General features: G+C 43.1%; 1 long non-coding RNA gene across 1 annotated transcript; it reads right to left on the minus strand.

Moving 5' to 3' along the window:
• Positions 1-4,622: 4,622 nt before the first annotated feature.
• Positions 4,623-26,040, minus strand: LOC117514953. Its single transcript, XR_004561984.1, has 3 exons — positions 26,027-26,040; positions 8,598-8,601; positions 4,623-4,702 (listed from the first exon to the last, which is right to left on the minus strand). It is a non-coding gene; the product is annotated as an uncharacterized LOC117514953 (long non-coding RNA).
• Positions 26,041-26,882: the final 842 nt, after the last annotated feature.

The raw sequence follows: 26,882 nt of genomic DNA on the forward strand, positions 1-26,882 counted from the left end.
TGATTCCCATGGCACATCTCAGTCTTCATTTTCAATCAAAAGTTTTCACCAAACTAATTAAAGGTGTGCTCCCTTTCCTCGCTTTTTTTTTTTTTTTAACATTTAATTTAAGAAACAGATTTTCTTTAGCATTCTAATTTTGTTCCTTGGTGTATAAATAGAATATTCACAAGCATAATATTGGCAATATGAAGGAAATTCGCTGTGTCCTGAAACGAGAATTTTGAACCATGTTAAAATCCATCGAGACAACACTCCTTCTGTTAGGGAGGGGTGTTATTTCAAAAAATGTGGAAATCTATAAATGTTTGCATGGAATATGGAAATATACATGGTATAAACCATAGTAGGATAAATTTTGGGTCATTTGGTTCCAAAAACCCATATGGACGGAGCGTTTGAAAATTTCAAGTAACTCGTGTGTCGTATATATGCTGTTGACATGGAAAACCACTCTGTTACATATAATTAGTTCATTGTGGCCATGTCATTCTTTACATGTGATGATTATACTCAGCTGATGTTCCTGAAATAAAAACTACATAGATTTTGTTTGTTACAATTGATCGTAACATATGTACTGAAAGTAGGTTTTTTTGTCAATTACTCTTAAAAAACACCAGATAGGCTTATTGTTACTATAGAAGTTGAATATAAACTTGGGGTCAAGCAACATTTGGAGCCAAATTTCAAGTCTGTAGGTGTGGCAGTTTTCAAGATATGACATTTTTGTCTATTTTTGGCGATTTTTGAACCTGATATCTTCACTGGTTCCGTCCATATGGGTTTTTGGAACCAAATGACCCATAATTTATCCTGCTATGGTTTATTCCATGTATATTTCATGCAAACATTTATAGATTTCCAATTTTTTTTTTTTAAATAGCACCCCTCCCTACTTCTGTGGCAATGTAAAAAAGATGTTTTTTCTGACCCTCGAAACATCCTAGGAAACTGCCATTCGAGGCTTGAACAGCAGTGCTATGCTAACATTAGCATCATGAAGATGAGGTAACGTGCACATTCAACTGCACTAAAATCTGGGTATTTTTGGACATGAAAGTTTTGCTGGATATCTGGTAGACTTGTAAGGCAACACTCACACACGTCTGCTCCGTTAATTACACTTAACAAAAATATAAACGCAACACTTTTCGTTTTGCTCCCATTTTGTATGAGATGAACTCAAAGATCTAAAACTTTTTCCACATACACAATATCACCATTTCCCTCAAATATTGTTCACAAACCAGTCTAAATCTGTGATAGTGAGCACTTCTCCTTTGCTGAGATAATCCATCCCACCTCACAGGTGTGCCATATCAAGATGCTGATTAGACACCATGATTAGTGCACAGGTGTGCCTTAGACTGCCCACAATAAAAGGCCACTCTGAAAGGTGCAGTTTTATCACACAGCACAATGCCACAGATGTCGCAAGATTTGAGGGAGCGTGCAATTGGCATGCTGACAGCAGGAATGTCAACCAGAGCTGTTGCTCGTGTATTGAATGTTAATTTCTCTACCATAAGTCGTCTCCAAAGGCGTTCAGAGAATTTGGCAGTACATCCAACCAGCCTCACAACCGCAGACCACGTGTAACCACACCAGCCCAGGACCTCCACATCCAGCATGTTCACCTCCAAGATCATCTGAGACCAGCCACTCGGACAGCTGCTGAAACAATCGGTTTGCATAACCAAAGAATTTCTGCACAAACTGTCAGAAACTGTCTCAGGGAAGCTCATCTGCATGCTCGTCGTCCTCATCGGGGTCTCGACCTGACTCCAGTTCGTTGTCGTAACCGACTTGAGCGGGCAAATGCTCACATTCGCTGGCGTTTGGCACGTTGGAGAGGTGTTCTCTTCACGGATGATGCGAAGGAGATGTGTTGCACTGCATGAGGCAAATGGTGGTCACACTAGATACTGACTGGTATCCCCCCCAATAAAACAAAGCTGCACCTTTTAGAGTGGCCTTTTATTGTAGGCAGTCTAAGGCACACCTGTGCACTAATCATGGTGTCTAATCAGCATCTTGGTATGGCACACCTGTGAGGTGGGATGGATTATCTCAGCAAAGGAGAAGTGCTCACTATCACAAATTTAGACTGGTTTGTGAACAATATTTGATGGAAATGGTGATATTGTGTATGTGGAAAAAGTTTTAGATCTTTGAGTTCATCTCATACAAAATGGGAGCAAAACCAAAAGTGTTGCGTTTATATTTTTGTTGAGTATATGAATACTAATGTTAGTTACATTTGCACTTGATTTCCCAAAATGAGTCTGTCAGGAGATTCATGCTTTATCGTAGTTAGTCATTTAAAAGTTTTTTTTTTCTTGTTCTTTGTTGAAAATTAATTTAATCAAATGCAGAATGAACTTGGAACCTTTTTTGCACATGTGCTTCTTCCTTCAAAATCTCAAAGAAAATTCACTATTTGCCATAGAATCCCCCCCCCCCCCCAAAAAAAAAAAAACAGCTGGAATTTTACAACTTACCACAAAATATAAAGATACTTTATAAGAATCAGAATCAAAATCACCTTTATTGTCATTGTAATTTGCATTGCAATGCGATTTGAGTGCAACTCCAAAAGGTGCTTTTCCGAGGTGCGAGTAATTGTTAGCTAAATAAAAGATAATGAATTTTAACAATAAATTATTTAAATATATGTACAACTAAATAAAATGTGGACCAAAGTAAAATGTAAAACAAGAATTATTTACAACTGTGGAATAATACTGCACGGGAAATATTGCACATGGTTACAGATATTGCACAAGAAACTTGGAAAGTGCAGATTAAAGTGGTTTGTTATTTATTGTTCAGTGCATTGATCGCTCTGGAGGGGAAGCTGTCCCTGAGTCTGTTTGTCCTACATTTCAACACCAAACAAGATTTGTCAATTTGGTGTAAGTTAAAAGGGACTATTCCTTTGAAATCCTGTAGTAAGCTCGAAATCCTTACAGTAGCATTATTAGATATGAGAAATGGCAACAACAAATGGAAGCATCAGGCACCAAAACTGTGACCCTCCCACAGTGGCAGCAGCCCATGGGACGTTCCAAGGAGCTTCATCAACAAACCTTAAACGCTCTGATGTGCTCAGAAAGGTGTCCCTGCCTCAAATGTTACGTAATATTGATTTTTCAAACAAATCTGGCTGCATTCCGCGCAACAGTCACGGCAAACAAACCGCAAGCAGGAGACGCCGGAACTTACTGCAACATGGTCAACATGTCCAGTTCATCATCCTCATCACATGGCTCCATCCTGTTTCTAAAGGACAGATGAAGGAATGGAGGAAGAGGGACAGATGCTCCAGTTCCATCAGAAACACAGCTCCTGTCCTGCCGCCTTAGTCCAACTCCTTCCTGCTGAACATTTACATCCTCTGAATCTCTTACCGAAGGGGGAAGAAACCAAAAAAAAATCCCCACACACACGTGTGTGTGTGTGTGTGTGTGTGTTTTTCATTCTTAGTTTTGTGCCAAATGTTCCAGCTTAGCACCGCTGGCGATGGATTTAGCAGTGGCATCTGGGCCAGAGGGGATAAACTCCAAAACACACACACAGATACACAAGCTCGTGCAGAGCAACACTCACAATGTGGGGAAAACCTAACAAAATAACCGTCTACTCATCTTTGCTGACTCAGTGGAGGCAACAGTAAAAGACATGATGATGATGAATACATACACTCATTGTTCAACTAGAAATGGGTAAAGAGTAGAGTGAGTAAAACTGGTGTCGCCAACCAAACGGTCTCCCTTTATTTCGGAGTCTCGGCAGCAATTCACTGATTCTCGCTAGAGGTGGGCGGATCAATTCTAGTATCGATACCAACACTGGTATTGATATTGAATGATCCTCATGTAAAAAGATCGATACTCAAGCTTTTTTTCTCTTCCGCACGTACTGACTGCTACGCACGTAGATTCATCAAAGTCTACTCTCTGTAAGAGCAGTGCTGCACTCTGTCAGACAACAGGGAGCAGCACACCCTTGTATTGTGGTTTATCAGCCCTCTACCTCAGGAGATTTTGTTTTGTGTTGAGTGATATTTTTTTAAACTAAAATGTTGATGGTGATAATAAAGTATTTTGGCACGTACAATGTTTGGCGAAATTCTATCCTAGGTCTTTTGGATCCTTTGGATCTATGAAGCTTAAATATGAAAAAGTATCTATCGGTGATACTGGGCCTGTATTTACTTGGTATCGGATCAATACTAAAATTCCCGGTATCGCCCACCTCTAATTCCCGCCTCGTTTCTGCTTCAAACTGCACTCCAGTCATCATCTATCTCAGCGACAGATATTTGAAGCTTTTGTACAACAATCATTTCCACATAAATTCAGCATTATTTCATAATAAAAGACGGGGGAACGATCAGAGCGCACATCTGAGTCTGACGTGCTGCTGTGCACACGTCATTTTGGAGCGTCAGCAGCGATTTACCGATTATCACCTCGTTTCTGCTTAAAATTGACTTTAGAATAATTTTAGAGGTTTTACTTTATCATCTGATGGTTAATCACATTATTCCCTTTGATCGCTTTGGTTGCAGAGTCAGACTCAGATGTGCTTCTGCTCTCGGATTGCTCTTCCATTTTATTATGAAATCATTCTGAATTGATGTGGAAATGATTTTTGTATATAAGCTTGAGATATCTGCCGCTGAGATAGATGATGACTGGAGTGCAGTTTTAAGCAGAGCAAGGCGATAATCACTGAATCGCTGCTGATGCTCACAAATGACATATGCATAGTGAAGGCAGGAGGACCGATATTTTATTTTTTTATGGGGAACTGCTCGGTCGGCGATAATATAATTATTGAAGATAATGTTTTCATTATCGGATTATCTTTTTAAATAAATTTAAAAACCATCATCGGACTAATTATCTTCTGATGAATTACCGTAACTTTTAGACCAGTAATGTACTAAACTAAGTTGAACAGTGAAAAACATTTTTAAAACTATTGAAGCTGTTGAGACCTACCTGTTAAAAGTTTCCTAATAAGCATGTTGTTCTACCCTCTGCAAACAGAAACCACTCAATCCTCTATAAGCAAAGAACTGATGACCAAAAAAAAGTAATTTCCTTTAACACCATACTAACATAATCGCAATGTCACCAAGTCATCCAGAGGCATACATGTTTAACTTATGGTTCAAATTTTAACCACTCACTTTAGACAAGTTATTTAAAATTATTGTCATGTCTGAAGTTTATAAAGTGAAAATATCAGATATTTGTTTTTGTTTTAAAGTAATGTGCTAATTTTTGAGGTTTTGTGAGCACATGCTGTGCCAGGCAGCAATGCATTATGGGTAGCATAAGGTAATCTCAGACGTTCACGACAGGACAAACGCATTTCAGACACTCTGTTCAGGGTCCACAGATAACAGCATTAAACTCTAGTGCCTAAAACTCTAATGAATATATTCTCTGGGTTTATAGACGTTAGTGTATTTGCGTTTGTTAAATTCCATGCATCTTAAATGTAGCAGACACGGATTATCTGGAATTTTGTTTGACATTTTTTCAAGGCCGCTACTGCCATCTACTGGCCAGGAGTGTTCATGGCAGTATTAAACATCTGGGTACATGGCTGCTCTCAAAGTGCTGGCTTTTTGTGTGCATATATTTGTTAACTTTATATTATAAAACTACGGTTAGAAGTAATTCTGACTCCTTATCGGTCCACACGAACGAGGTTGGCGCCATGTTTTTAGTTTTTGTGGAAGTGATGACAAGAGAATAAGGCTCCTGATTGGAAAGAATTTTAATCAGTACCGCCACCCAAAGGTTTGGCAGACTAATTACAACACATTTACACGGTTCTATGTGGATGGATTTTTTTTAAACGACGTAGTGTGGATGAAGTTTTTTCCCCAAACTGAAAGGGTAAGATATTCGGTTTTACAAATACCCGACAACGTGTGTACATGGCCTTATGTCTGTGAAAGGCACTATATAAATAAATTTACTTACTTACTTACTTACTAATATTGAGTGCACGTTTTACAACATCATAAAAGTTTTAAAACATGCAATTGCGATGACACTTCCAGGGCTCCGTAAAAATGCCTGTTTTTACAAATAAAAATGTAATATTTTACAAAAGCACATTTATCTTTAAACCAACACACGTCACATTAACATGTTGGTTTACATAATGCATTACTGAACCAATCACTGTTTAGCACTTTTACCCAGAATGCGGTCTGTTTTTGTTACAAAACCTCAGAATTAGTGCCTTATTCAACATTAAAAGATATATGTTCTATTTTAACTTTGTACAAATGACAGAATTGACATTAATGGAGTTATTCTATCAGTATTTTCAAAAAACATAAGTTAGTATGACTTTATTTTTTAAGACCTCCGCCTGACCGGAGTGTTGAAATCGATAAAGAGCTGGCCTTATGGTTGCTCTCAGTGTGTTGCTGTGGTGGGAGCGTTGTTGTAAACAAGAGCTTCCAACAGGGGCAGAATTTTGAAAGAAAAATGATTATGATAAAGAACTGCTTTCGTGGGTGCTCTCAGGATTTGTCTGTGCTGTTTCCTGCAGGGGGCAGCATGGTCAAACATTTTTGCTTATTCTTTAGGTCTTTTACCGCTTTTGATGCTTTCAAAAGCGATCGAGTTAAAAATCAATTTCAGCTCTTTAGTAACTGCAAATGTTCTATAGACAACACCGGAACCTATCGATTATCTGTAACTTCTGATATATTTTTGAATGGTTTATCGGTTTATCTTTATCAAAGATAACTTTTCAGTTATCTTATCTGCTATCAAAGTTAATTTTTTGGTTATCTGTGCCCACCACTGGCGACACCGATATATGACCTGAACAGGTGAATGAAGCCTGAACATGCCCCCAACTCAGAATTACCAAACAGGCTAAGACTAACATTGGTTTTTCCAGTTTGAACTCACTTTTGTTGTGTACTGGGCAGTGGGTTTTCATGACAGGTGGCCTGGGTGCAGATATTAAGAATTATGACCATTTTATTGCCTCAGTAACCATAACAGTGGAACTAATGCCACCAATCTACCAGTATCTGCTAGCAGTGCTAATGGTGCTAACATACAAATGAAATAACATGAAAATTTCACTGAATGGAAATACGGGAACACCAACATCTTAGATGGTCTGTTTGTACAATTAACCACACAGCAAACCATATTAGCTCAGATATTACTAAGAAAATGCCCAGAAAGGACAGATACAATCGCTAGGAGCCACTGCTATGACTCGCTGGATCACACAAGCTGCAATTATTTTCTTTTCTTTTTTTATTATTATTATTATATTGTAATTTGGGAAGCAATTTTTATTCACAATTGGGATATATTTGAACTGAAACTGCTATATAAGTAATATTTCTGTGATGATGTGGTTCTGTTGGCTTCATCAGACAGTGACCTTTGATGTGCACCGGGCAGGTTTTAGGACCAGTACCTCCAAAACTGAGACCGCAGTTGCCTGTTGGAAAATGGTGAATTGTCCCCTCTCAGTACGGAGCCAAGTGGAGGAGTTCATGAAAATTCAGTAAGGTATATCTTATATATTATATTCCAGTTCTAAGGTGGAACTATGCCAGTATACAAAGGTATATCTAAAAAGCAAGAGTAAAATAGGAGAGTAGAAAAGAGTAGAGTATAGCCACTTAGGTGCCTGGTCTTGAGAACCAGGGATGGTAGGTTGTAGAGTAGAGCTACTTAGGTGCCTGGTCTTGAGAAATATGTGGGGGTAAGCTGGAGCATGAGATTGACAGAAGGACTGGGGATGCATCTGTTCTCCTGCAGATGTTGTACTGCACCATTATGGTGAAGACAGAGCTTAGCCAGAAGGTGAGACTTTAGATTTTATGATCCTCATCACCTATGGCCATGAGTTTTGGGTAATGACTGAAAAAACATCCATTATTTGGGCTTACACTATGGGACAGAATGGACATTTCATATCTGGGAGGGACTCTGAGAAGAACTGCTCCTGCTTTACATCAAAAGTAGCCAGCTGAAGTGGTTTAGACATCTATTGAGGATGCCCCTTGGTTGTCTCCCTCAGGATGTCTTCCAGGTGCATCTAACCGGAGACCCCAGGCAAAGAACCAGAACATGCTGGAGGTATTACAGTGCATCTGGAAAATATTCACAGCGCTTCACTTTTTGCACAATTTATTATGTTACAGCCTTATTCCAAAATGGAGACTAGTCTCTCAGTTCCCGCCGCTGAAAAACATCCCCACAGCATGATGCTGTCACCACCATGCTTCACTGTAGGGATGGTCCCTGGTTTCCTCCAAACATGATGCATGGCAAGTTGGCAAGTTCATTCTTTGTCTTATCAGACCAGAGAATTTTTTTTCTCATGGTCTGAGAGTCCTTCAGGTGCCTTTTGGCAAACTCCAGGCAGGCTGCCAGCTACCTTTTTTGTTTTGTTTTTTACTAAGGAGTGGCTTTGGTCTGGCCACTCCACCACACAGGCCTGATTGGTAGATTGCTGCAGAGATGGTTGTTCTCCACAGAGGAATGTTGAAGCCCTGACAGAGTGACCATCAGGTTCTTGGTCACCTCCCTGACTAAGGCCCTTCTCCACTGATCGCACAGTTTAGACGGTAGCCAGCTCTAGGAAGAGTCCTGGTGGATCTGAACTTCTTCCATTTGCAGATGATGGAGGCCACTGTGCTCAATGAGACCTTCATAGCAGCAGAAATGTTTCTGTACCTTTCCCCGGATCTGTACCTTGAGACAATCCTGTCTCAGATGTCTACAGATGTTTCCTTTCACTTCATGCTTGGTTCGTGCTCTGACATGCACTGTTAACGGTGGAACCTTATATGTTTGGAAAGACAGGTGTGTCTTTGTGTGCGTGTGTGTGTTTGTTTATGGCCCGGAGCTCAAACGTGTGAAGGCGGTTTTGCAGGCGAGAGAATGCAGCTACTCTGGTTAGCTGTGTACGGTAACACTTACCGACACAACCGCTCCCGTTTGCCTTGTCTTTCCTTCTCAACTGGGAACCAAAAAAATCTGCACTTTTCGCGACTGCTTCGGTGATTGCAGCCGCAAACAAAACAGTACACCTTTTTCCCCTTAGAATTGATGCTACTTGGGGAAGAGACTTATCCACGGGAGGAGTGTGGTAGTGTCAGCAAAAACCATTCGGAGGATCGGGGTTTCAGCGGAAATCATTTTAAACAGGCAGGTCTGCTAGGTGACAGCGAGTATGCTTTTTAAGTTTACTCCCCGGGCTGAATGGTTTGTGCTGACACTCCCACACTCCGCCCGGGGATTCTCTGCCATTTTCGTGTCGGCTGTCCCCAGACGTGGTCAAATCCCACAATATCACGTAGGGGTTCAAACGAGACTGCGCTGCCCTATTATTCCACTTGCTGTTTATGCAACATGAGCATAAAAATGGCACCTGCATCTATTGTGTACCATCAACTATACTTGGGTAGCTCTGTATGCTACTTTGCATGTGGCCGTAAATCAGGCAGCATACAACCACCACCAAAATATATTTTCTAGCATAGGTGAAATTAATGCAACCCCATGATGACAAGACTGTCGGGGTATTTTCATGTGCATGGTAGCAAAGGTGGTAAAAACTGCCGGATTTTTTCCCATGATTTTACACCTTTGCACTTAGAAAGAAGTCCCATAGGACTGCAAAAGGCTCACTGGTGCCCAGAATCTCCAGAATCTATAGCATGAAATGGAATAGTCCAAAACTCCCCCTGGATGAGAACCCATAAATTGGCATGATGATGATGATGATGATGACATTGTCTTGTAGGGTGGTTTCAACTGAAGTTATGTCTAAGAGCAGATAGTTCAGTGAAATAGGAGTTGAGCTGCCAATATGTGGACCTGGGTTTGATGCCTGACCATGCTATCTGTCTATTTACCTTCGGCAAGACACTTAATCAACATTGTCCCAGTTCACCCAGTTGTAAATGGTTCCCAGCCTTGGCTGGGGAGATAACTATCATGGGAGTGGTACCCTGTCCAGCGGAAGTCATAGACAGCCATCTGCGTGGACCTCAGGCCTTACAGTACACAGGAGTGATTGTATCAATTTTATTGGATGTTTTCTCATTGAAATCACTTATTCGGGAGTTTTGAGCTGCGTTGAGCATGAAATCTGCATTATGCATGCACATTTATGCATTGGAGCATGCATAACATTTTGCTGTTAAATTGACAAGAGTCCTATGCATGTGGCTGGAGTTTTCTGGAATTAAAAGGGCAGTCAAACATTGGGATTTAGAATGAGGTTTAGGTTACTATAAAGATTAATGCTAAACAATGGCAACGGTGAGTGTGCAGGGAACAAATACGGGATTAAGGAATGAAAATAAGATTCCACATGCAATTGACTTTATAATAAGGCAACGTGTGTGTGTGTGTGTGTGTGTGTGTGTGTGTGTGTGTGTGTGTGTGTGTGTGTGTGTGTGTGTGTGTGTGTGTGTGTGTGTGTGTGTGTGTGTGTGTGTGTGTGTGTGTCATGTTAATGTTTTTTTTTCCACGGTGGAGAGGACTCCTGGCCATGTGACTGGACATGGGTCAAGCCTATCTGGAGACTTTGGCTGATTTTACATAACAGTTTGTCTTCACTTTTTGCTGGATCAACTTATTTCCATAAGGAGCTATGTTTTATATAATATGATGTGGGATTGAAGCAGAGTCAAACTGCTGCTACTGGCAGGGTCTACATACCGCTCATTGTCTTGCTATACTTCGTAGCATGAAGAATATTAGTTTTGGTATTAAAAACAAAAATAAAACAAGGTTGTGATGGCAAAATGGGGTCTCACGAAGCATTTGCTGTTTTGTCAAAGCATGGCAAAAAAAAAACCTGCAAATCCTTTACTCGTATGGCCCATAACTAGACAGGAGCATGATATTAGTTGTTATTTTACAGAGGAAATAAACTTATCTAAAACTAGTAATCACGTGTTTCTGGTATCAGACTGAGTTTTCCAGATGTTGAGTGAACGTTGCTACTATGGAACACTGATATATCAATACAGTGAATTTTACTGCAGTCACACTCTGGTTTAAAAAAAAAAAGTTTGGGGGGAGGAGTTTCAACGTCATTTCCACTCTAACATCATAGCAACAAGTGAACATGAGTAGAGACAAACCAGTACGTTTGTGTCAATAGGTACAGTCGGGCCTACGCTACGGCCACCATTTTGGATCGCTGCTGAAAACAAAGTGTACGTGCATTCACAACCATTGTTGATATAGTTGTCTTTACCGCTGTTTATTCGCAAAGGCCTGCCGATTTGGCGTATTAGTATGTGGAGAGCCTTGATAGGTGTGCAAAAGTTGCGGCCTTTAAAGTTGCTGCAGTTAAAAAGCTTGTAGTTGGGTCTCGGGATCAAGCTGACAGCCCGCCACAAGGCGAGCTGCTGTCTGTCCCAGCCCCTGCCTCTTGGCGTCTCCTCGATGCTCTTAGTTGAATGTCCCGCAAGGGCATGAAGCGTTTACACTGGAAAAAATGTGTGTGTTCAAAGCAGCCTGGTCCCCTGAATATCCCAGCTAGGAAGAATGGAATAGGACTCAAATTCTGTTTTGTGGGTTTTCTTTCTCTGAACTGGGGCCATGGTTAAGAACGACGGCCTGAGACATTCGCATTGTGCTGCTAGAAGTGAAATTCTTGGACTGGCCAAGACGGAAGAAAGCAAAAGCATTTGCCAAGAATGCTTTCATTAATAACGAACAAAAGTCAGAGGTTTGAAGATGATCAGATACCGTTGTAGTTCCGACCATAGATAATGCCAACTAGCGATCCGGCGGCATTATTCCCATGACCATCCTCGTTTACTTGGCTGATAGCAGCCAGCCATTTATCCCTTCTGTCTGGACTGTTGTCGCTTTGGGAGCTCAAGAAAACACACTTTTCAATCTTTTAACTTATCATGGTTGGTACAGCCAACTGCAACACATGATCGTGGCATTCTCTGTGAAAATTGTTGTGTATATTAAGTAGAAAAACATGGCAGAACGATGCGAGCATGATGGATGTCAAGTAGGAAATGAGTGCAACAGCAGTTTGTTTTCAGCGTCTCGCTGGTTACTATACACATTGCTATGTGTTCGCGCATCAGGGTCCCGGATGTCTGACCGTACCTATAAGCTTTTTTAGGATAGCATCCATATCCGCGGGAATTGGGTTTGCATTGGGGTGCTGTAGCAAGGTGTCCCACTGACATGACCAGAACATGTCTAAAAAGGCTACACACAATGTTTAAACAGCACAAAATTTAGTATTTTTCATTTAAACTCCCTTTTCTGTGACACAGATATTGGGCATACATAATCGCATACATTATCACCATCAGTGAATCAATAGATACTAGAAAAAAGTGAATCAATTTTGCCTGATTCAGATTACAGTATACTGATTCAGAATTGCTTATTACTAGTGCAGTGCCCGTAGGAACTTTGTATTACTATTGAAAATTGGGGGTTTAAGTAGATTTCTCATGGATTGTCGCATGAGGCTGTGTTTGAAGGTGGGCTGTATAAAGAGGTGTACTTATGTTTATATGATTTGAATATTGTATTTTACATTGTTTTAAAAAATCAGTTTTATTATTAATTATATGAAAATGAAATGATTCCTATTAAACAGGTTATTGGAAGAGAGTCAGACAAAACTAAACAGAAAATTAAGAATATTTGAAATAGCAAATCCTCAGTACCCCCACGTCCCAAACAGTTTATTTAAACTTGAACTCATAGCAAATATAATACTTTATTCAGCTTATGTACTTAATGAACCTTTGTACAAATTGTGGGAGTGTGATGGCAGTGTTCTCTGCATTTTGATCCATCGACTGGATGGCAGTGTGATATCACACGGTTGCTATTTGTTGTGCTGAATGACAATGAAACAGAATTTTCAGTTTTGCAAATGCCTTTTTTTAACAAATGAAAAAAAATGACCTCCCCCTCTAGCTGCCACCTTATCGTGGTGGGGGAGTTTGCGTACCCGTATGATCCTAAGAGCTATGTTGTCGGGGGCTTTGTGCTCCCTGTAGGGTCTCCCAAGGCAAACAGGTCCTAGGTGATGGGTCAGACTAAGGGCAGCTCAGAACCTCGATGACCAGTGAAAGATCAAGGACCGAGACGTTGCCCGGTATGGCGGAGCCGGGGTCCCACCCTGTAGCCAGGCCTGGGGTTGGGGCTCGCGTGCGAGCACCTGGCGGGTCGGGCCTTAGCCCATGGGGCCCGCCGGGCTCAGCCCGAAGGAGCAACGTGGGCCCACCCTCCTGTGGGTTCACCACCTGCAGAGGGGGCCATGGGGGTCGGGTGCAGAGAGGATTGGGTGGCGGTCGAGGGTGAGTGGCCCGGCGGCCCGGTCCATGCTCACAGCCCCTGGCTGTTGGGACGTGGAATGTCACCTCACTGGGGGCAAGGAGCCTGAGCTTGTGCGGGAGGTTGAGAGGATACCGACTAGAGATCGTCCGGGCTCACCTCCACGCACAGCATGGGCTCTGGTACCCAACTCCTGGAGAGGGGCTGGACGCTTCATTTTTCTGGCGTTGCCCACGGGGAGAGGCGGAGAGCTGGGGTTGCATTGCTTATTGCTCCCCAGCTCAGTCGCCATGTGTTGGAGTTCACTCCGGTGAATCAAATCAATTTTATTTATATAGCGCCAAATCACAACAAACAGTTGCCCCAAGGGGCCTTATATTGTAAGGCAAGGCCATACAATAATTACAGAAAAACCCCAACGGTCAAAACGACCCCCTGTGAGCAAGCACTTGGCAACACTGGGAAGGAAAAACTCCCTTTTAACAGGAAGAAACCTCCAGCAGAACCAGGCTCAGGGAGGGGCAGTCTTCTGCTGGGACTGGTTGGGGCTGAGGGAGAGAACCAGGAAAAAGACATGCTGTGCAGGGGAGCAGAGATCAATCACTAATGATTAAATGCAGAGTGGTGCATACAGAGCAAAAAGAGAAAGAAACATTCAGTGCATCATGGGAACCCCCCAGCAGTCTAAGTCTATAGCAGCATAACTAAGGGATGGTTCAGGGTCACCTGATCCAGCCCTAACTATAAGCTTTAGCAAAAAGGAAAGTTTTAAGCCTAATCTTAAAAGTAGAGAGGGTGTCTGTCTCCCTGATCCGAAAGGCTGAAGGCTCTGCCTCCCATTCTACTCTTACAAACCCTAGGAACTACAAGTAAGCCTGCAGTCTGAGAGCGAAGCGCTCTATTGGGGTGATATGGTACTACGAGGTCCCTAAGATAAGATGGGACCTGATTATTCAAAACCTTATAAGTAAGAAGAAGAATTTTAAATTCTATTCTAGAATTAACAGGAAGCCAATGAAGAGAGGCCAATATGGGTGAGATATGCTCTCTCCTTCTAGTCCCTGTTAGCACTCTAGCTGCAGCATTTTGAATTAACTGAAGGCTTTTCAGGGAACGTTTAGGACAACCTGATAATAATGAATTACAATAGTCCAGCCTAGAGGAAATAAATGCATGAATTAGTTTTCCAGCATCACTCTGAGACAAGACCTTTCTAATTTTAGAGATATTGCACAAATGCAAAAAAGCAGTCCTACATATTTATTTAATATGCGCATTGAATGACATATCCTGATCAAAAATGACTCCAAGATTTCTCACAGTATTACTAGAGGTCAGGGTAATGCCATCCAGAGTAAGGATCTGGTTAGACACCATGTTTCTAAGATTTGTGGGGCCAAGTACAATAACTTAAGTTTTATCTGAGTTTAAAAGCAGGAAATTAGAGGTCATCTATGTCTTTATGTCTGTAAGACAATCCTGCAGTTTAGCTAATTGGTGTGTGTCCTCTGGCTTCATGGATAGATAAAGCTGGGTATCATCTGCGTAACAATGAAAATTTAAGCAATGCCGTCTAATAATACAGACTAAGGGAAACATGTATAAAGTGAATAAAATTGGTCCTAGCACAGAACCTTGTGGAACTCCATAATTAACCTTAGTCTGTGAAGAAGATTTCCCATTTACATGAACAAATTGTAATCTATTAGATAAATATGATTCAAACCACCGCAGCGCAGTGCCTGTGATACCTATGGCATGCTCTAATCTCAGTAATAAAATTTTATGGTCAACAGTATCAAAAGCAGCACTGAGGTCTAACAGAACAAGCACAGAGATGAGTCCACTGTCTGAGGCCATAAGAAGATCGGTGAACAAGAGGGTCACGTCCCTACACCTTCGGGTTGAGGACAGGTCTCTCACCGTTGTCTCGGCCTATGGGCCGAGCGGCAGTGTAGAGTACCTGACCTTCCTGGAGTCCCTGGGAGGGGTACTAGATAGTGCTCTGACTGGGGACTCCATTGTTGTCCTGGGGGATTTCAATGCCCACGTGGGCGGCGACAGTGAGACCTGGAGGGGGTGATCAGGAAGCATGGCCTCCCCGATCTGAACCCGAGTGGTGTTCAGTTGTTGGACTTCTGTGCTAGTCACAGTTTGTCCATCACGAACACCATGTTCGAGCACAAGGGTGTCCATAAGTGCACGTGGCACCAGGACACCCTGAGCCGGAGGTCGATGATTGACTTTGTAGTAGTATCATCTGACCTTCGGCCACGTGTCTCGGACACTCGAGTAAAGAGAGGGGCAGAGCTGTCGACCGATCACCACCTGGTGGTGAGTTGGATCCGCTGGGAGGGGAGGAAGCCGGTCAGACCTGGCAGGCCCAAACATATCATGAGAGTCTGCTGGGAATGACTGGTGGAACCCTCTGTCAGGGTGGTCTTCAAGTCCCACCTCCGGGAGAGCTTCTCCCAGATCACGGGGGAGGTTGGAGACATGGAGTCCAAGTGGACCATGTTCTCCACCTCCATTGTTGATGTGGCCACTTGTAGCTGTGGCGCAAGGTTCTCTGGTGCCTGTCGCAGCGTCAATCCCCGAACCCAGTGGTGGAACACCGGAAAGTAAGGGATGCCGTCAAGCTGAAGAAGGAGGTCCTACTTATCTTTGTTGGTAGGTGGGACCCCAGAGGCAGCTGACAGGTACCGGCAGGCCAAGCGTGCCACAGCCCGTGCGGTCACAGAGGCAAAAACCCGGGTCTGGGATGAGTTCGGGGAGGCTATGGAGGAGGACTTTCGGTCGGCCTCGAAGAGATTCTGGCAAACCATCCGACGCCTCAGGATGCGTAAGCAGCTCTCCACCGGCACTGTTTTACGGTGCGGGTGGGGAGCTGTTGACCCTGACTGGGGATGTTGTTGGTGCGGTGGAAGGAGTACTTCGAGGATCTCCTCAATCCCATCGTCACGTCTTCCGAAGAGGAAGCAGAGACTGTTGGACCAGAGGCGGACTCATCCATTACCCAGGCAGAAGTCACCGAGGGTTTAGAAAGCTCCTCAGTGGCAGGCTCCTGGGGTGGATGAAGTCCGTCCTGATTACCTTAAGTCTCTGGATGTTGTGGGACTGTCTTGGCTGACACGCATCCGCAACATCGGTGGCAATCGGGGACAATGCCCTCTGGATTGGCAGACCGGGGTGGTGGTCCCTCTGTTTAAGAAGGGGGACCGGAGGGTTGTGTTCCAACTATGGTGGGATACACTCCTCAGCCGCCCCGTTAAGGTCTATTCCAGAGTACTGGAGAGGAGGAATTCGACCGATTGTCGAACCTCGGATTCAGGAGGAGCAGCTGTGGTTTTTCGTCCTGGTTTGCAGCAACCACTGGACCAGCTCTACATGCTCCATCAGGTGCTCGAGGGTTCATGGGATTTTGCCCAACCAGTCACATGTTTTATGGACTCTGGAGGAAGGCGTCGACTGTGTCCCTCGGGGCGCCCTGTGGGGAGTGCTCCGGGAGTACGGGGTCCGGGGTCCTTTGCTAAGGGCTATCTGGTCCCTGTACGACCCGCAGCAGGAACTTGGTTCGCATTGCCGCGTACTAAGTCAAACCTGTTTCCAGTACACGTTGGCCTCCGCCAGGGCTGCCCTTTGTCACTGGTTCTGTTTCTTGTTTTTTATGGACAAATTCTAGGCGCAGCCAGGGTGTAGAGGGGGTCTGGTTTGGGAACCACAGAATCTCGTCTCTGCTGTTTGCGGACGATGTGGTTCTGTTGGCTTCATCAAATCAGGACCTTCAGCGTGCACTGGGGTGGGTTGCAGCCGAGTTTGAGGCGTCTGGGATGAAGATCAGCACCTCCAAATCCGAGGCCATGGTTCTCGAACCGGAAAAAAGGTGCTTTGCCCTCCTCAGGTCTGTGGAGTGTCCTTGCCTCAAGTGGAGGAGTTTAAGTATCTCGGGGTCTTGTTCACGAGTAAGGGACGGATGGAGCGTGAGATCAATAGATGGATCGGTGCAGCATCTGCAGTGATGCGGTCGCTGTATTGGACCGTCGTGGTGAAGAGAGAGCTGAGTAGGGGGGCAAAGCTCTCGATTTACCGATCGATCTACATTCCGATCCTCACCTGTGGTCATGAGATTTGGCTCATGACCGAAAGAACGAGATCGCAGGTACAAGCGGCCAAGATGAGTTTCCTCTGCAGGGTTGCTGGGCGCTCCCTTAGAGATAGGGGAGGAGCTCTGCCACTTGGGAGGAGCTCGAAGTCGAGCCACTGCTCCTCCACGTCAAAGGAGTCAGTTGAGGTGGCTCGGGCATCTTTTCCGGATGCCCCTGGACGCCTCGCTGGAGAGGTGTTCCGGGCACGTCCCATTGGGAGGAGGCCCCGGGGAAGACCCAGGACATGCTGGAAGGATTACATATCTCAGCTGGCTTGGGAACACCTTGGGGTTCCCCCGGAGGAGCTGGGGGAGGTGTGTGTGGATCGGGAGGTCTGGGCGGCTTTGCTTGAGCTGCTGCCCCAGCGACCCGACTCCGATAAAGCGAAGAAATGGATGGATGGATGGAAAAAAAATGACGTTTACAAATACACATTTACAACCACAATTTCAATGAAGTTGGAATGTTGTGTAAAATGTAAATAAAAACAGAATACAATGATTTGCAAATCCTCTTCAACCTATATTCAGTTGAATACACCACAAAGACAAGATATTTAATGGTCAAACTGAGACTTTTTTGTTTTTGTGCAAATATTTGCTCATTTTGAAATGGATGCCTGCAACACGTTTCAAAAAACCTGGGACAGGGGCAACAAAAGAATGGGAAAGTTGATGAGTGCTCAAAGAACACCTGCTTGGAACATTCCACAGGTGAACAGGTTAATTGGAAACAGTTGAGTGTCATGATTGGGTATAAAAGGAGCATCACCAAAAGGCTCAGCCATTCACAAGCAAAGATGGCGCAAGGATCACCACTTTGTGAACAACTGCAGGAAAAAATAGTTTAAGAACAATGTTTCTCAACGTTCAATTGCAAGAAATTTAGGAATTCCATCATCAACAGTCCATAATATAATCAGAAGATTCAGACAATCTGGAGAACTTTCTACATGTAAGCAGCAAGTCCGAAAACCAACATTGAATGCCCATGACCTTCGATCTCTCAGGTGGTACTGCATCAAAAACCGACATCATTTTGTAAAATATCTTACCGTGTGGACTCAGGAACACTTCAGAAAACTATTGTCAGTTAACACAGTTCGTCGCTACACTATTGTCAGTTAACACAGTTTGTCACTACATCTACAAGTGCAAGTTAAAAACCTACCATGCAAAGTGAAAGCCATACATCAACAACATCCAGAAATGTCGCCGCCTTCTATGGGCCCGAGCTCATTTGAAAGGGACAGACACAAAGTGGAAAAGTGTGCTCTGGTCTGATGAGTCCAAATCTCAAATTGTTTTTGGAAATCATGGACATCGTGTCCTCCGGACAAGAGGAAAAAGACCATCCAGACTGTTACCAGCACAAAGTTCAAAAGCCAGCATCTGTGATGGTATGGGGTGTGTTAGTGCCCATGGCATGGGCAACTTAAACATCTGTGATTGGACCATCAATGCTGAAAGGTACATTCAGGTTTTGGAGTAACACATGCTGCCATCCAAGCAACATCTTTTTCAGGGATGTCCCTGCTTATTTCAGCAAGACAATGCCAAGCCACATTCTGCATGTGTTACAACAGTGTGGCTCCGTAGTAAGAGTGCGGGTACTAGAATGGCCTGCCTGCAGTCCAGATCTGTCACCCATTGAAAATGTGTGGTGCATTATGACGTGCAAAATATGACAACGGAGACCCCAGAGTGTTGAACAACTGAAGTCGTACATGAAGCAAGAATAGGAAAGAATTCCACCTACAAAGCTTCAACAATTAGTTCCCAAAAACTTATTGAGTGTTGTTAGAAGGAAAGGTGATGTAACACAGTGGTAAACATACCACTGTCCCAGCTTTTTTGAAACGTTTTGCAGGCATCCAGCACATATTTGCTCAAAAACAATAAAGTTTATCAGTTTGAACATTAAATATCTTGTCTTTGTGGTGTATTCAATTGAATATAGGTTGAAGAGGATTTGCAAGTCATTGTATTCTGTTTTTATTTACATTTTACACAAGGTCCCAACTTCATTGGAATTGGGGTTGTATTTGTAAAACCCAACATGCACGTTACAGTAACTAAACAAACTACTAAACCAGTGATAAGCGGCGGCTCATTTTCCCATAATGACTTTTGGCATCTGCATGTTAAATGCTCAAACCTTCAGAATTAGTGCATTACTTTAAAATTTTAAAAATGTGTTATATTTTAACTTTGTAAAAATGACAGTTAACATTAATGTAGATAAACTATATGGATGAATTTGGATTTTAAAACAAACCATAACTGAAAACTGTTTTACTTTGGATGCCTTCTGCCACACGTCTGGGGCACTGTATGTAATGTAAATGACTTTAATTTTTTTTGTAGCAGTTTGGCAGCCATGCCCCTTCTGCTGGGGTAGAGTTGAGCTCAGCTCCTCACAGCTGTTTGATTGCTGCAAAACATGTAACAGACAGGAACCACCATGTTTGATTTTAGGATTTAGCTACAAACATTTCTGACCATTCAGCTTTACTGACTATGCCAGCAAAAAACGTTTGCGGACTAGACGTGAGCGGACTAAAAGAAGCGGAACTAAATTTAGCGGAAGCTAATTGGTCCGCTGATGGTTTTCAAAGTTAGCTGAAAAGATAATCCGCTAACAAAAAAGTTAGCTTTGCTAATTAGCGGTTCGTGGATTAGCAGAACTGTGCCGACCACTGGCTACCAGTAACATCAGCGAGCCACGCCATCTTAATCAAAATAAGTTTTGAAAATTTATCCCAAAAATTTCATAATAAAGGATGCACATCGTCATGTCATGTGCAAGCCATATCTGAAAGCTGAGGCCAATCTGACAAATAGTCAAAGCGATATGCCACATACACACACAGACGTTTCTTACTTTATAGATAGATGATTCTCAAAAGGCAAACACTAAATTTTTGTTTAAATGACAAGGAAATATTTTAATGCATTTATTAATTATGTTGTCATCTGGCAGGGGGTGCTATGACACCTGCTCAATCAATTTTTGTGACAAAAAGATCTGCAATTAAAAGCACATGTAAACTTAATTTTTTTTTCATTCAGCATTTATGAATTGGATTACGCCTCTCCTCATTTGCATTTGATGAATTTAATGTGCAGTGTGTTTTTTTTTTTCCCCTATTACACCAGACTCCCTTCAATATTTTGTCCATTTTAAGTTTGAGGTTTTATGAAATGCAGTCATTTGTGCAAAAATCAAACACTTTCTGCAGATTTGAGATCACTATACATAGTGTGGCTATTCAGCACGGTCATCTCATCCATGAAATTTTACACTAATTAATATCAAACATCAATCTTTTGTCATATGTTGGTGGCATTTTAGCAAACTGATTTCATGTCCATACAGGGACAGTGATTCAACACAAATGCAGATATACTTTCTATTTTATGTTCATATTTTGCAAGAAAAAGGTAAATTAACCAATTACATTTATTTCCGAAGTTTCTGGAGTTTCTCCAGTTTTTGATAGAAAGGAGTCCTCTCAATCGAATCCAGGATCACCGCTGATAGTGTCAGTTCAATTATATTTTGATTTATAAAGCTGTAAATCACAAGAATGACAGACTGGCATCCTGTCCAGATTGTGCCCACTCGCATCCCATGACCCTTGATACAGAAAATGGATGAAATCTTAAATAGCTCAGGAAAATTGATAGTCTCCCCAACTTTTTACACACACTGTTCTTCGATACTGCCCCCCCCCCCCCCCCCAAAAAAAGAAAGACATTAATGGTTGGAGCAGCTTCTGGAGGGATGCCTGCTTCAGGATGGCCAATAGTAGCACATTTACAGAGCAAATAAGAATGAAGTCCTCTAATTAAATGTCAAAATGTCACATTTGAAAGTATTTTAATTAATAAGACTGCATTCCACGCACACCCAGCTGTCTCTACAAATTATACCGGTGATCCGATGTGGATGCTCCAACTAAAGGTCAAAATTTTAATCTCTAATGTAGTGCTTCAGACACCTGTGAAGTTATTGTTGACATCTCTGCACTGTGTTCTGGAGTTTTAAAAGTACACAATCGTCCTGAAACATTATAAACAAAATCTTATGGAAATCCATCAAGAGCTCCCAGTTAATATTGTATAATATAATGTTAATCAGGCAAGAAGAACCATAAAGCTACAGTATATAGGATTTAGTGTCATCTGGTGGTGAGCTTGCAAATTGCAATATGCCATCCCCAGTCACAAATCTGTTATCCTTCACATTTTCATTTCTTATGGAATGGGGATTCCCTCACCTTCTCTTGTGACAGCCAACACATACGATCCTCCATTTTACAAAAATGAAAGTTCTCAAACTGGTTAACTTTTTCCAGTACTGCAAAATGTGAAAGGCAGTGTAAGCATTTTCAGTTTGGGCTAGTGTATCAAAATGGCAGCATCCATCAGGGGGCCCACTCCTGTGTAAATATAAAGGGTTTTTTTTTTCTAAGCGTGTGAAAACACATCAATTACATGCTTTGGGAAATTATACACCAATGAACATTGTTGTGAACGCTATATTCCTTTTATTCTAACGTAAACACCCTTAAATCCTTTGAAGTGCTTTTTGACTTATCTCCATGCAGTATTTATGGACTAAATCATTGGAAAATAAAAATTTCTACTCTCAATTTATTATTATCCATTTTCTTCCGCTTTATCCGGAGTCGGGTCACGGGGGCATCAGCTCAAGCAAAGCCGCCCAGACCTACCGATCCACACACACCTCCCCCAGCTCCTCTGGGGGAACCCCAAGGCGTTCCCAAGCCAGCCGAGAGATGTAGTCCCTCCAGCGTGTCCTGGGTCTTCCCCGGGGCCTCCTCCCAGTGGGACGTGCATTTATTATTATTATTATTATTATTATTATTATTATTATATGTGTATATAAGAGGTCTGTTAGAAAAGTATCCGACCTTTTTATTTTTTTCAAAAACCATATGGATTTGAATCACGTGTGATTGCATCAGCCAAGCTTGAACCTTCGTGCGCATGCGTGAGTTTTTTCACGCCTGTCGGTTGCGTCATTCGCCTGTGAGCAGGCTTTGTGTGAGCAGTGGTCCACCCCTCTCGTCGGATTTTTATTGCAAATAAAATGTCTGAACGATTTGGAGCTTTGCTGCATCAAATTTTTCCAGAAACTGTGAGAGATCTCCAGGTGGACACCATTCGGAAAATTCAAATGGCTTTGAGGGACGATTTTATGGGGATTACACAGATTAAGGAGTGCTCCAGCCGGTTTAAAGACCGTGAAGGCTTTGTTGATCCGGGACGTCGTCTGACTTACACAAAAATGGCAGGAGATGTGGACATCAGTACTTTTTCGGCACACTCCACTGTTACAGAAGTTTTTTTTCATGGAAAGAAAAGCGGACGGATTGCGCCACCGTGCCGTTCATGGCGCGGCACAAAATCACCTCTGTGTTGGTCTCACAGGACGGCTTTGAGATGGCTTTCAGATGGCTGTCGGTGGGTTTTCAGTCGTGTGACTAACCGAGAAATTGTGGATGAGCCTGGACATGCCAGAACATGTCCTGTGAGGCTTCATCACGGCGCTGCTTTGCGCCATGCGGCACCACCGCGACACGCGGAATTCCTCCGCTCCTCTTTCCATGACAAAAACTCCTGTAACAGTGGAATGTGCCATTCATTTCCAAACTGGACGCTGTGTTTTATCCGTGACGTCCTGTGACTAGCACAGGAATTGCGGAAGACGTGGACATCAGCACTTTTTCGGCACATTGAGACAGACGTGCAGAGGAATTCCGCGCGTCGCGGTGGAGTTGCATGGCACAAAGCAACGCCATGATGAAGCCTCACAGGACATGTTCTGGCATGTCCAGGCTTAGCTTTTTTTTTTTTTTTTGCCAGTCCTTAGCAAGGTGAAACCTTACCTCCCCCACAAGGACTTTGAACTTGTTATCCACACATTTATCACATTGCAACTTGATTACTGCAACTCGCTGTACTGTGGAGTAGACCAATCCTCCCTTAGCTGCTTACAGCTTGTGCAGAATTCTGCTTCTCGCTTGCTGACAGGCACCAGGCGCAGTGAACACATCATGCCTGTTCTGTCAACTCTGCACTGGCTCCAAGTCAGCTATCGTATTCATTTTTTAAATTTTGCTCATTGTTTTTAAACGCCTGAATGGCTTGGTTCCACCTTATCTTTCTGAGCTGTTGTCCTTTTATGCTTCCTCAAGGATGTTGAGGTCCACCAATCAGCTGCTTCTAAACGTGCCAAGAACACGTTTAAAAAAAGAGGAGATGGGGCCTTTTCTGTAGTTGCTCCCAAATTGTGGAACAGCCCTCCTTAAATGTTTTTGTCATCACTGAAGACCCATGTCTTTGCACAGGCCTTCATTACAACCCCTGGCAAAAATTATGGAATCACCGGCCTCGGAGGATGTTCATTCAGTTGTTTAATTTTGTAGAAATAAAGCAGATCACAGACATGACACAAAACTAAAGTCATTTCAAATGGCAACTTTCTGGCTTTAAGAAACACTATGTTGTGTGGGCCGCTGAAGAGGAGGTACTGCTGGCCCACCACCACCAGATGGCGCCCTGCTTGGAGTGCGGGCTTCAAGCCCGAGAGGGCGCCGGAGCCACTGGGAGTGACAGCTGTCACTCATCATCAGCACCAGCTGTCACTCATTCAACTCATCACCATCACCATAAAGGCCGGACTGCAACTCCACCTCCTCGCCGAGAAATCAGCTACCATTCATTCTGTTCTCTGCCAGCAGTACCGGGTCTGACTGCTGAAGACAGTGGCCACCTGGGGCGCAGGGCTTGGTGGCTCCGGTGTTCTTCAGATCCGTTGGTGGTGGAAGCTATGTGGGATCCGGCTCTTCTCTCGCCAGACGTCTTCTATCTTCGAGCCTGCCCACACGTCACCTTGTGTATAATTGACATTCCACCATATTGTTATTGTCTGTACTTCGTTGTGCGATTCACAACATTAAATTGTTACTTTTTGGCTTATCCATTGTCCGTTCATTAACGCCCCCTGTTGTGGGTCCGTGTCACGACACTTTCACAACACACTATAAGAAATCAGGAAAAACAATTGTGGCAGTCAGTAACGGTTACTTTTTTAGACCAAGCAGAGGGAAAAAAATATGGAATCACTCTATTTTAAAATTATGGAATCATGAAAAACAAAAGAACGCTCCAACACATCACTAGTATTTTGTTGCACCACCTCTGGCTTTTATAACAGCTTGCAGTCTCTGAGGCATGGACTTAATGAGTGACAAACAGTACTCTTCATCAATCTGGCTCCAACTTTCTCTGATTGCTGTTGCCAGATCAGCTTTGCAGGTTGGAGCCTTGTCATGGACCATTTTCTTCAACTTCCACCAAAGATTTTCAATTGCATTAAGATCCGGACTATTTGCAGGCCATGACATTGACCCTGTGTGTCTTTTTGCAAGGAATGTTTTCACAGTTTTTGCTCTATGGCAAGATGCATTATCATCTTGAAAAATGATTTCATCATCCCCAAACATCCTTTCAATTGATGGGATAAGAAAAGTGTCCAAAATATCAACGTAAACTTGTGCATCTCCCCAGTGCCTTTACGTGACATGCAGCCCCATATCATCAATGACTGTGGAAATTTACATGTTCTTTTCAGGCAGTCATCTTTATAAATCTCATTGGAACGGCACCAAACAAAAGTTCCAGCATCATCACCTTGCCCAAAGCAGATTTGAGATTCATCACTGAATATGACTTTCATCCAGTCATCCACAGTCCACAATTGCTTTTCCTTAGCCCATTGTAACCTTCTTTTTTTTCTGTTTAGGTGTTAATGATGGCTTTCGTTTAGCTTTTCTGTATTTAAATCCCATTTCCTTTAGGCAGTTTCTTACAGTTCGGTCACAGACGTTGACTCCAGTTTCCTCCCATTCGTTCCTCATTTGTTTTGTTGTGCATTTTTGATTTTTGCTTTAAGTTTTCTGTCTTGACGCTTTCATGTCTTCCTTGGTCTACCAGTATGTTTGCCTTTAACAACCTTCCCATGTTGTTTGTATATGGTCCAGAGTTTAGACACAGCTGACTGTGAACAACCAACATCTTTTGCAACATTGTGTGATGATTTACCCTCTTTTAAGAGTTTGATAATCCTCTCTTTTGTTTCAATTGACATCTCTCGTGTTGGAGCCATGATTCATGTCAGTCCACTTGGTGCTGTTGTGAAAGTGTAGTGACACGGACCCACAACAGGGGGCGCAAATGAACGGCCAATAGATGAGCCAAAAGGTAACAATTTAATGTTGTGAAATGTGCACAACGAACATACAGACAATCTCCGAATATAATTACAGTCAATCCACAAAGGTGACGTGTGGGCAGGCTCGAGGATAGAAGACGTCTGTCCTGAGAAGAGCCGGAACCACACGATTTTCCCGCCGCCACAGAACCTGGTGAATACTGGAGCCGCCAAGTCCCAAATTCCCAGGTGATCACCGTCCCCGACTGTCGGATCTGGTACTGCTGGCGAGAACAAAGACAGTCAAGTGTGGGTGTGTGTACACCCAGTAACAACAGCGGTGGGAATGCCACCTCCACCTCTCACTCAATAACTGCAGAGTACTGTAGATTCCTCAGGGGAAAGGAGTGCCTTCAGCGCTCTCTCAGCTTTCACCGACGGAGGTACCAGTACTCCTGCAAACACTCACAATATACAAATATTGCAATCACAAATGGCTGAGGATATTACCTCCAATGAAGTATGATATCTCGGCAATGAGGTGGAGATGACGTCTGGTCTTTATGGAGTGAGAGGACGTTGAGTAGGTGGGTGACAGCTGTCAAGAGGTAATGAGTGACAGCTGTCACCCCCGGCTGTGTCCATGGCGGCAGCGCCCTCTCGTGCCTGAAGCCCGCACTTCAGGCAGGGCGCCCACTGGAGGTGGGCCAGCAGTACCTCCTCTTCTGGCGGCCCACACACAACAGGTGCAACAGCTCTCCAAGGTGTGATCACTCCTTTTTAGATGCAGACTAACGAGCAGATCTGATTTGATGCAGGTGTTAGTTTTGGGGATTAAAATTTACAGGGTGATTCCATAATTTATTCGTCAGAATTGAGTGAGTCCATATTTTTTTCCCTCCGCTTGGTCTAAAACAGTAACCGTTACTGACTGCCACAATTTTTTTTTCCTGATTTCTTATAGTGTTTCTTAAAGCCAGAAAGTTGCCATTTGAAATGACTTTAGTTTTGTGTCATGTCTGTGATCTGCTTTTTTTCTACAAAATTAAACAACTGAATGAACATCCTCCGAGGCCGGTGATTCCATAATTATTGCCAGGGGTTTGTAGGCAGAGTTGCACTTCTGTATCAAATTTTT

The sequence above is a fragment of the Thalassophryne amazonica genome, chromosome 1, assembly GCF_902500255.1.
Source record: "Thalassophryne amazonica chromosome 1, fThaAma1.1, whole genome shotgun sequence".
Lineage (NCBI taxonomy): Eukaryota > Metazoa > Chordata > Actinopteri > Batrachoidiformes > Batrachoididae > Thalassophryne > Thalassophryne amazonica.